General features: G+C 45.2%; 1 long non-coding RNA gene across 3 annotated transcripts in view; it reads left to right on the top strand.

Annotated features, from left to right (window-relative positions):
- The first annotated feature begins 519 nt into the window (after positions 1-519).
- The window catches only part of LOC123572896 (uncharacterized), a 187,695-nt gene continuing 177,635 nt past the window's right edge, over positions 520-10,579 (top strand). For all 3 annotated transcript variants that reach the window (XR_010586530.1, XR_006697443.2, XR_012434484.1), the window contains exon 1: positions 520-901. This is a non-coding gene — a long non-coding RNA (uncharacterized lncRNA). The remainder of the gene's footprint in view (positions 902-10,579) is intronic.

Below are 10,579 nucleotides of genomic sequence, written 5' to 3'. Positions count from 1 at the left end.
TAGATGAAAAGCAACCTGCCTGAGCCAGGAATGGCACTTAGGAAATGTCTCGTGACTCTGAGTCCCAACATTTGAAGTCATTCTGGAGGCCTTCAGATCTCTCCCAACCCTCTAACTGATTTTATGGATTTAAAATTCAAAATCTCTAGTCAACCACTTTTTCCAGTTCCCTGTTCCAAATGTAATTTAATGGGCTGTCACCATGGAAACAGGTATTTCTCCTTGAGGACCAATCCTCCTCTTGAAAATCTGTCTCTTCTATCATTTGATTATGATCAACGAGGGGTCATGAAAAGCGAGATTTATATCCATGGACTATGTGTAAAGAATCTGGATTTAGACTCTTCTGAGGGATGGTACAGCACTTTCTCTGAATCTGTTGAAGTTCCATTTTCGATAATAAGATACTCTTGCCCTTCTGGGAAGGAGGAAAAAAAAAATCCTGTTTCAAGAATATCGCTCAGTACTAGCTAGATGCGTTTCCAAATGTGAGAAAGTAAAATTATCATTTTAATCTGCCTCATTCTCACTTGTTGGGATCCAAAGGGTAGAATAAAAAACCAGTTTGTTTCAGACTGGTGCCTGTTTCAGACTGGTGCAGGGGGTGCCAGTAGCTCTGGGTCAGGGGGTCTGTACCCCAGGTTTCCCACCTACTGAAGGGCAGTGAGCCACACAGCCCTGCTGGGGTCTGCAGTGCCCCTTCTGGGCCCTTCTTAATCCTAGCAATTTCTGAAACATGCCCAATCATTTGGCACTTTGGCCTTCACAGATAACGGAGACAATGGGAAGGAAGTGAAGAGGGAACCAGGTGGGAAGCAGAATGTGAGAAAAGGATAAGAGCAGGAGAGAGAGGCCTCTGGTGAAGAACCACGCAATTGCAGGGAGAAGCAGCGCTCGGCAGGTAAGGTGCCTTGTTGTTCCCGGACCAAACTGAGGGTCGGCTGCTCTATCTCGCGGTCCAATAATGAGATGCAGATAAACTGGGGAGGAAGAGTGTTTTTCTTTCTGTAACCGGCTATAGGGAGAAGGCCTGGAAATTATCGCCAGACCAACTTCAAATTACAAAGTGTTCCAGAGCGTATATACCTTCTAAGCTATATGTCTACGTGTAAGTGTGCATTCATCTAAAGACTGAAGTGATTCACTTCTTTTTATCTATAACTAAGATCTGAGTCCTGAAGACCTTCCTCTGGAGCCTCAGTACATTTACTTCATTTAAATGGGTCCAGGTGCTGCGGTGATGACCCTTATCTTGTTTCCTGCTAAATCATGGAGGTTCAGACCCCCCAGTAAACTGGTTTGTGAAGGCCAGGGGAGTTTCTTCAGACTCACAGTGAAACTTGTTTAATCATAAATGTGTCCTTTTAAGAATTCCTTTGTTATTTTGTCATGCCTAAGGTTCAGGAAATGCCTAGGCAAAACTCTTGGTGGGCTTTTGTTACACTCCAGCCTTTGTAGAAGGGCACTGGCTTTTTTTAGCTTTTAATATTTAACTTAACCTCTCGGTCAGTACTGAAACGGTTGTTATGGGGGCCTGTGTTAGTGAGACCTGGCCTGCGACATTGTCACATGTCACCATGGCGAGGCTGAACGGTGCTTCCCAGAATTCCCTTTTCTGCATAATTCAGGTTAGGGTGGGCTGCGAGACACATCTTGCACAAGACCGCAGAGCATCACATTGTCTGTGCATTCGGTGGCTCGGCACTGCGGCGGCCGTGCACGTGCTGTCATTTGTCTGCCGGCTCCTGTTGCTGGTGAGAGACGGCAGCAGGCCTGCAGCTACTACACTTCTCCCGGATCCTCTCTCAGCTTTTGCAAATCCGGGGCCAGATGGGTGTTTAGCTCCATAAAAAAGAGGCCTGGCTCTGGGTCCTGCAGGATGCCCCATCCTGGAGGTTGGGGGCAGTGAGGGAATGACACGGGTTCAGTCCATCCTGCAGGTTCTGGCTTGTCCTTGCTGTCCCCAGTGTCTTAATCAGCTTGGGCTGCTGTAACAGAATATGGAGTGGGTGGCTTAATCCATAAACATTTATTTCTCACTGTTCTGGAGGCTGGAAGTCTGAGATCAGGATGCCAGCATGGTCGAGTTCTTGCTGAGGGCCCTCTTCCTGGTTTACAGATGCCTGCTTTCTTGCTTTTCCTTCCAGGATCATCTCTCTGTGTCTCTTTTTACAAGGGCACTAATCCCATCTATGAGGGCTATCATCTCCCAAATGCCCCACTTTCAAATACCATCATATGGAGGATTAGGCTTTAACATATGAAATTTCAGAGAGTGCACAAAATTCAGTCCACAGAATCCCCTTTGCATTCATCTTTCCCTCTAGGCCATCTGACTTGCAAATTTCAACTTCCAGCATTGGACACAGAGAAACAGCCTTGTAGAAACTAACCACTTCCTACAATTGCATAAGATGAAATCCCTATGATAAATTCATGTGGATGTGTGCATGTAAGGCTATCCTAGTGGTTCTGCGTTTCTGATCAAATTCCGACTGCATCAGCAGAAATGCATGCAGGGGAGGACGGCATGAAGGGCTAACACCCTTGTTCTGCATGTGCAGTCACGGGTCCTCTGCCATATCCAAGGGTGGACCAGACTGAGTCAGGCCAGTTCTCTTGGGATGCCTAAAGAATTAGAACTGAGAGAGTCACTCTCTCTCACTGTGGGGGCTGTAAGAAGTAAAGTTGGGGTGCTGTGGGGAACTGTGTTAGTCTGTAATGGCTGCTGTAAGAAAATATCAAAGACTGGGAAGCTTAAACAACAGAAATTGATTTCCTCACAGTCCCAGAGGCCCTAAGTCCAAGATCAAGGTGTCAGCTGGATTGCTTGCTTCTGAGGTCTTTCTCTTTTCCGTACAGATTACTGCCTTCTCCTGTATCCTCAGGTGGCCTGTCCTCTGTGCACGTACATCCCTGGTGTCTCTTCTTCCTCTTATGAAGACACTAGTCATATGGGATTAGGATCACCCTAACAGCCTCATTTCAACTGAGTGGCCTCTTTAAAGGCCTTATCTCCAAATGCGGTCACATTCTGAGGTACCAGGGGCTAGGACTTCCACCATATGAATATTTGGGGACACAATTCAGCCCCATAACACTGGCCATTGGGGGCAAGTGTGGTGGATATACTTTTTGCCATCTGGAGAAAGCCTGATTGTAGAGAAAGAGAAGAATACAGCAGACGCTCAGAGAGCCATGGAACTGATATACTGTATAGAGAAGACCACAGTCTTTGGGGTGGAAGGAACCCAACTTTGTAAGGAAAGTCATTCACAAACTGCCTCTGTAGATGACTCGTGACATGGCTTGTAGGAATTTATCACTCCCAGCATACAAACTGTCTGATGGTTTGTCCTGCAGCATGGTCAGGTCTCTAGGCTGTTTTCCCAGCTGCAGAGCTCACAGGTGTCTGTGCATGAGTCTACTGTAGCTGGAGCATCTCCCCAGCCACGAGACAGGGACTGATGTCGGGATCGGTCAAAACAGCTCTACTAGTAACAGCAAGACACCTTTTTTCCTATTATTATTTGAAATTATCTATGACTTTTTTCTCCCCTCTAGTGCTATAAACTGAAAAAAAATTTCTAGAAAGCTCTTTGTATGTTTTAGACATTATTTTCATAACCTACAAGCTAACTGTATATTAATAAACTATTACCTCCATTCAATCACATGCCAAACTCGCAGAAGCCCAATCACTTTTCAGTAATACGTGCCAATGAACCAACCCATGTTTATTGAGTCTGATTATAAATGAAGCTCAGCAGTAGGGAATTCAAGAGATTCAAAGATGGTGAGGACAAGCTCCTCAATCTCAAAAATCTTACCATCTCGATGAGCTCAGGGACCAAGGCACTGAACTAGCCATCTAGACCTCAGAGTCAAGGTTAAAGCATAATTTTAGTTTTGATTCAGTCCCTTGGCCAGAGGAGCAGAATTGCCAAATTATAGCCATGAACAAGCACTTAAGTAGCTTAGCTTTGTCTATAGGAGGGTCTCTGCACAGCTGAGCAAATTCATAGCCTTTACTCTTTAGTGTTTACATCTTCCATGCATTTTTTATGAATTCCAAAACAATGTGGCTATGCCACAGAAATGGAAGTCACCAGTCTTTGTTTGCTAGTGTACTGCTTGTATACAAGTTGCTTTGGATTTCTTTTATGTCTGGGCCCTGCGTGGCCTCTCAGTTCTGCCCATGGCAGTAGCTGACAGTGCTCTGGTTGTAGGAATATCTGGAAGGAGCAGAAAAGTGGTACAGATGCAATGGGTGGGACTCGTTTGGTGGGTTGACTGCTGATACAGTTCAGTGTCTGGTTACTGCTTTGAACAATTAGGTGAAAAAGATCGTGCTGACCTATCCAGCACAGCCTCTGCGTAACGAACGCTTCACAGAGTAGTGAAATACGGACACACAAGGCAATCATTATATATTATAACACACACCTTATTGGTTCTGTTTCTATGAAGAACCTTGATACACCATCTAAGGAAATTTCTCAAATGTCCCAATCCAAGAAGTGTTCCTAGATAAAATCTAGGATGCCCTGTTAAATTGAAATTGCACATATACCACAAATAATTTCTTATTATAAGTATGCCTCATGCAATATTTAGGACATATTTATAATAAAAAGTTGTTTATTGTTTATCTCAAATTCAAATTTAGCTGTGGGTCTTGTATTTTTATTTGCTAATCTGGCAACCCGACATCTAGGTACTGCTGTTTTTGTAACATCTGCCAGAGCTACATGCCACAGCCATCACTGCCTGCAAGAGAGGCTGGGAAATGTAGTGCTGTTAACCAAGAACATTGTTGCAGTCAAGAACATAGGAGTTTTGGTAATAAGGGAAATGGAGATGATGGATAATGGATATTAGGTGGGCAACTCCTGTAGAGTCCAGGTGACCATTTTACCACATGTGAGATGGGTATAAGTATATTGATAATATTGTTAGCAGCTATCCCATATTAGGTTCTTACTTTGTGTCATGAACCATGCTAAGACCTTTTCATACACTTTCTCATTTAATCTCCACAACAACATTATTGCTACTCCCATTTTGCAGAGTAGAAGCCTTATCCCATGGCACAGGCTAAGAGCAATTTAGTTGTTTGAGGTCACACAGCTAGAAAGTTGCTGAGTTAGGGCTAGAATCCACACTGATGTGGTTCCAAAGCTGATGCTTTTGATATTTTTTTTCCCAACAACAATTCTGTGTGCCTACCATGTGCCAAGCACTGAACAAAGTGTCGAGTTATTAGAGTAAACAAAGAAGACAGTCTTCGCCATCAAGGAGATTACTTCCCATTATTGAGGCCTTTGGGAGGAGGTAATAAGGGTAGGGCCCTAATTCAATGAAGTAGTATTTTTATAAAAAGAGGAAGAGATGGCCAGACACGGTGGCTTGCGCCTGTAATCCCAGCACTTTGGGAGGCTGAGGTAGGCGGATCATGAGGTCAAGAGATCAAGACCATCCTGGCCAACATGGTGAAACCTCGTCTCTACTAAAAAAAAAAAAAAAAAATTAGCTGGGCATGGTGGCGGGCACCTGTAGTCCCAGCCACTTGGGAGGCTGAGGCAGGAGAATCGCTTGAACCTGGGAGGCAGAGGTTGCAGTGAGCTGAGATCACACCACTGCACTCCAGCCTGGCAACACAGCAAGACTCCATCTCAAAAAAAAAAAAAAAAGGAAGAGACACTAGAGACCTCCCTCTCTCTCTCTACATGTGCATAGAGGAAAGGCCATGTGAAGACAAAGCAAGAAGGCAACGGTCTAGAAACCAGGAAGAGAGCCCTCACCAGAAACCAACCCTGACAGCACCTTGATCATGGACCTCCAGTTTCCAGAACTGTGAGAAAATAATTGTCTGTTGTTGAAGCCACTCAGCCTATGGTATTTCATTATGGGAGCCCCAGAAGACTAATATACCCCCCTATTAATAGAGAGAAACATAAATAAAAATCAGTACCTATGGAATAAATAAGTAGTGAAAAGGATCAGAGGTCGTGGAGTACTAAGGATTGTGCCAGCTCTTTAGAAAGGAATCTCAACACACTGAGATGTGGCATTTGGGCAGAGACTCGAGGGGTGCAAGTGAATGAGACATGATATTTGGGCAGGATGCTTCAGGCAGAGGGAGCTCAGAGTCCTCCAGGAGGAGCCTGCACTGTGCCTGGAGAGGGAGAGCACAGGGCAGAGTGGTGGGAAATGAGGATGGAGAGTCAGGGCCAGGTCATGTGTGAAAGCCCGGGGTTCTAATTATGATGGGAAGCCGCAGGGGAATGACATGGTCTGAACTTCATTTCTGTAAGATCAATAACTCTGGCTGCTGTGTAAAAACCCGAACCATAAGCAGAGGAGAGTGGGAGTTGGGAGACCAGTTAGGAGGCCACTTGAGTAAGGCAGATGAGAGAGGATTTAGCTTGAAATAGCCTCATAGATGTGGGGGTGGTGGAAAGTAGCCAGATTTCAGGATATATTTAGAGAAAGAACAGTCAGTAATGAATCTGAGCAACTGGAAGGAGTGAATTGTCATTTGCTTAGATAGATTCATGTTCAGCGATGGAAATCAAGAGCTCTGGGCATTGGTGGGGGACCTTAAAGGGATCCCTCATAAGTGCCACCCCTCTTCTCTGCCTGAGAAATAAAAGAAAGACTAGAGATAGGCACTGAAATATTACTTTCACTACTGATAGAGGACAACTGGGTGTAGCGGCTTAGAGTGGGATCAAGTCACCCCCTAACCAAACTCCAGAATGAGGCCAACTTACCTCTCAGCCCCAGGCAGTGCTGTCCAGGTCGAGCTCCTCAGTGAATCTCGGAGCACAGGAAAGAACATGTGTTCTCTGCTCCCAAGTGAGCATGCCCAGACTTTACTCATCAGAACCCCTGAGGCAGTGGAGTGAGTCAAGGGCAGAGTGAGGCCTAGAGTTCCATGAATTGAACTGCTATCACAGGAAGAGAACACCAGGAATGGACAAGACCCATTTTCTGCTAATAGATGTGTTAAGTTCGAGGCCCTTCAGATGTCCAGGTGGAGTAAGGAGTTGGCTAGATAAGCCTGGTGCTCATGGGAGTGATTGGATTTATAATAAAGATTCGGGGTCATCAGTGTACTTTTGTTAATTAAAGGCATGGGACTGGCTGAAAGAACATACAAAGGAGAGGCCTGGTCACTCTGAGACTTAAAGTCCAGAAGGATGCTTAGGGAAGAATCCAGCAAAAGAGAAGACATAGCTAGTGGGGTAGGAGGACAGTTGAGAGCTCAGTGAGGAAACTTTCAAGAAACAGAAAGCAATTCACTGTGTTGAATGCTGCTGAGAGGTACAACTCTGGGTCGTTGGATCTGCAAGAGGGAGTTGTTGCATCATGAAGAATTTATCTATCTGGTCATTATCTCTGTTCCTTGGAGGGAGATTCTAAATTTTTGGAATTTCCCAAGCAATAGGAGTGTCTTTGCTATTTGTGGTGGGCCCTGATAGTTTTTGCTAATGAAATGACTCCAGATGACTAACAAGAGGAGGAGGGCCAGCATGGTGGCTCATGCCTATAATTCTAGCACTTTGGGAGGCCGAGGTAGGTAGATTGCTTTGAGCTCAGGAGTTCGAGACCAGTGGATCAGTTTGAGCTCAGGAGTTGGAGAGCAGCCTGGCAAATGTGGCAAAACCCTGTCTGTACTAAAAATACAAGAATTAGCTGGGTGTCATGGCACACGCCTATAATCCCAGCTACTCAGAAGGCTGAGGCTGGATAATTACTTCAGCCTGGGAGGTGAGGTTGTAGTGAGCTGAGATTGCACCACTGCACTCCAGCCTGGGTGACAGAGTGAAACCCCATCTCAAAAAGAAAAAAAAAGGACGGGGCTGGTCATGCCAGGAAAACCAACCATGTGATTAGCGGGTTTGGTCTTTGAGCCACATGGCATCAGGCTGATCTCCAGACACTTGGAGTGTGAAGAGGGGCTTGAGTTGAGATTGATTTCAGTCGTGTAGCCAATGATTCAATCAATCATGCCTCTGTAATGAAACCTCAATAAAAACTCTGGCCACTGAAGAGTGTTGGAGCTTCCTGGTTGGTGAACATATCTATGTGCTGGGAGAGTGGGGCACCCTGATTCCATGGGGATGAAAGCTTGTGTTCAGGATCCTCCCATATCTTACCCTATGTGTCTCTTCATTTGACTAGCCCTGATTTATATCCTTGATAATAAAACCATAGCTATAAATATAGCACTTGGTGAAAATCTGTGAGTTGTTCTAGTGAACTATCAAACCTGAGGGTCATGGGAATCTCTGAATTTGTAGCCACCGTTTTTCAGAAGGGCAGATGGCCTGGAGATCGCCAAACCTGTGCCTAGTGTTTGAAGGGAGGGCAGTCTTATGAAAGACTGAGCCCTTAACTTGTGGAGCATCAGGGCTAACTCTAGGTGGTCAGTGTCAGGATGCATTGTAAGGCCCCCCAGTATTACAGGGGCCCACTAGTAGCATTGATGAGTGTGATTTCAGTGGTGTGGTAGGAATGGAAGCTTGATTATAGTTGCTTTAGAAGAGAATATGAGGAAGTAAGTGGAGACACAAGTATAGACAACTGCTTTGGGAGTTTTTCTGGAAAGGGGAACAGAAAATTACAATGGTAGAATGACACTAAACTGCCCTCTAACGTTGATTATTGATTTATAAGGGTGTAAGGCCCTAGATAGGCATTTGTAAAAGTTATTTTGAAAGAGCAGGTATGTATTATGTGGTGTTATGGTTTGAATATGGTCCCTCCAAAATTCACATGTTGCCAATGTATTAAGAGGTGGAGCCTTTAAGAGGTGATTAGGCCATGAGGACTCTTCCCTTGCAAATGGGATTAAGGTCCTTATAAAAGAGGCTTCACACAGCATTCAATGTCTTGCTCGTCTGACTTCTGCCACATGAGGATGCAGCATTTGTCCTCTCCAGAGGAGGCAGCTCTCACCAGACAACCGAACCTGCTAGCACCTGTATCTCAGACTTTTCATCTTCCAGAATTATGGGAAATGAATTTTCTGTTCTTTATCAGTTACCTAGTCTGTGGTATTCTGTTATAGCAGCACAAAATGGACTAAGATGTGGCCGTGGTTAACAAGTTGTATGGAAAGAGTATCCCACAGTAGGTAGAGAAGTAATGTTGGAATACTTGAATGGCACAGTTGATGTGAGGACAAAGAAAGGCGAGGAACATGGCAGGGAAAGCAATGGGAACTGAGCCAAAGCAGGGGTGCCTAGGGAAGTGGGGGCCTGGATGACTAACGAGTGGGGCCACCACTGCCCTGAGGGATTCTAAGTATCACAAAGGCTGCAGCAAGAGAATCATTTTACAAATTGATTGATGAGACTTCTCAGCATTAACTGCCTGTACAGTGACTGAGAGCAGGCAATGTGTACTCCGTGAACTGTGAGTTTATGCCTTTTTTTTTTTTTTGAGATGGAGTCTCACTCTGTCACTCAGGCTAGAGTGCAATGGCATGATCATGGCTCACTGCAACCTCTGCCTCCTGGGTTCAAGCAATTCTTCTGGTTCAGCCTCCTGAGTAGCTGGGATTACAGGTGTGCACCACTATGCTTGCCTAATTTTTGTATTTTTAGTAGAATGGGGTTTCGCCATGTTGGCCAGGCTGGTCTTGAACTCCTGAAGTCAGGGTGATCTGCCTGCCTTGGCCTCCCAAAGTGTTGGGGTTACAGGCGTGAGCCGCTGTGCCTGGCCTGAGTTTATGCCTTTCTACTTAGTATCCCCAGCACAGTATTTGGCATAGAGTACACGTTCAACCAGTGCTTGCTGAATGAATGAAGCTTTCCTGAGGATACCCACTTTGTCTAGCTTGAACCTCAAATTCTTCCATACTGTGCCTTCAGATCACCTAAATATCAACTGGGCAGAGAAAGTGCTGGTGAGCCAGAACTGGACAGTCACCTACTGGGGACTTTTGAAAAGGAACTCCTGAATGTAGATGGCCCCTCTTGTCCTTGTCAGCATAAGATTCCTTGGCTCCATGACCTCTGGAGAGGCTAAGAGAATAATAATAATGACAATAATTAGAATATCAATAATTAACACATAATTCTTACGATGTCCTAGGCACTGAGGTAAACAATTGGCTTCATTATTTCATTTAATAATACCTATCAGGTGGGTGCCATTACTATCTCCATTTAACAGATGAGGAAATTGAGGTATAGAAAGAACAAGTGACTTGCTCAAGGTTGTCCATATGCACGTGATAGTCTTGATACGTAGCTTGTCTTAGCCACTAAGCCAGATTGCCTTCAATGTGGAATCACCTGGGGAGCTCTGAACCCTCTCCATACCCAGGTTCTACCCAGGATCAATTACATTGGAATGGCCAGGGTGGGAGTGGGCATCAGTAGTGTTTAAAGATTCCCAGCTGATTCCAATGGGCAGTAAAGTTTTGGAACCGCCTATGTGGCTATGTTGCCTCTCCAATGAAGGTAAAAGAGGCCAGTTGCTGAGCTGGGGTGGACAGGGGTGATCTCTCCTCCTTTCCTGCCCTCAGGTACCAGGGCAGAGTATCTCAGGTGGGAGCCATGTG

Source organism: Macaca fascicularis, chromosome 4 (genome assembly GCF_037993035.2).
Source record: "Macaca fascicularis isolate 582-1 chromosome 4, T2T-MFA8v1.1".
Taxonomy (NCBI): Eukaryota; Metazoa; Chordata; class Mammalia; order Primates; family Cercopithecidae; genus Macaca; species Macaca fascicularis.
This window is presented reverse-complemented; position numbering and strand designations above follow the sequence as displayed.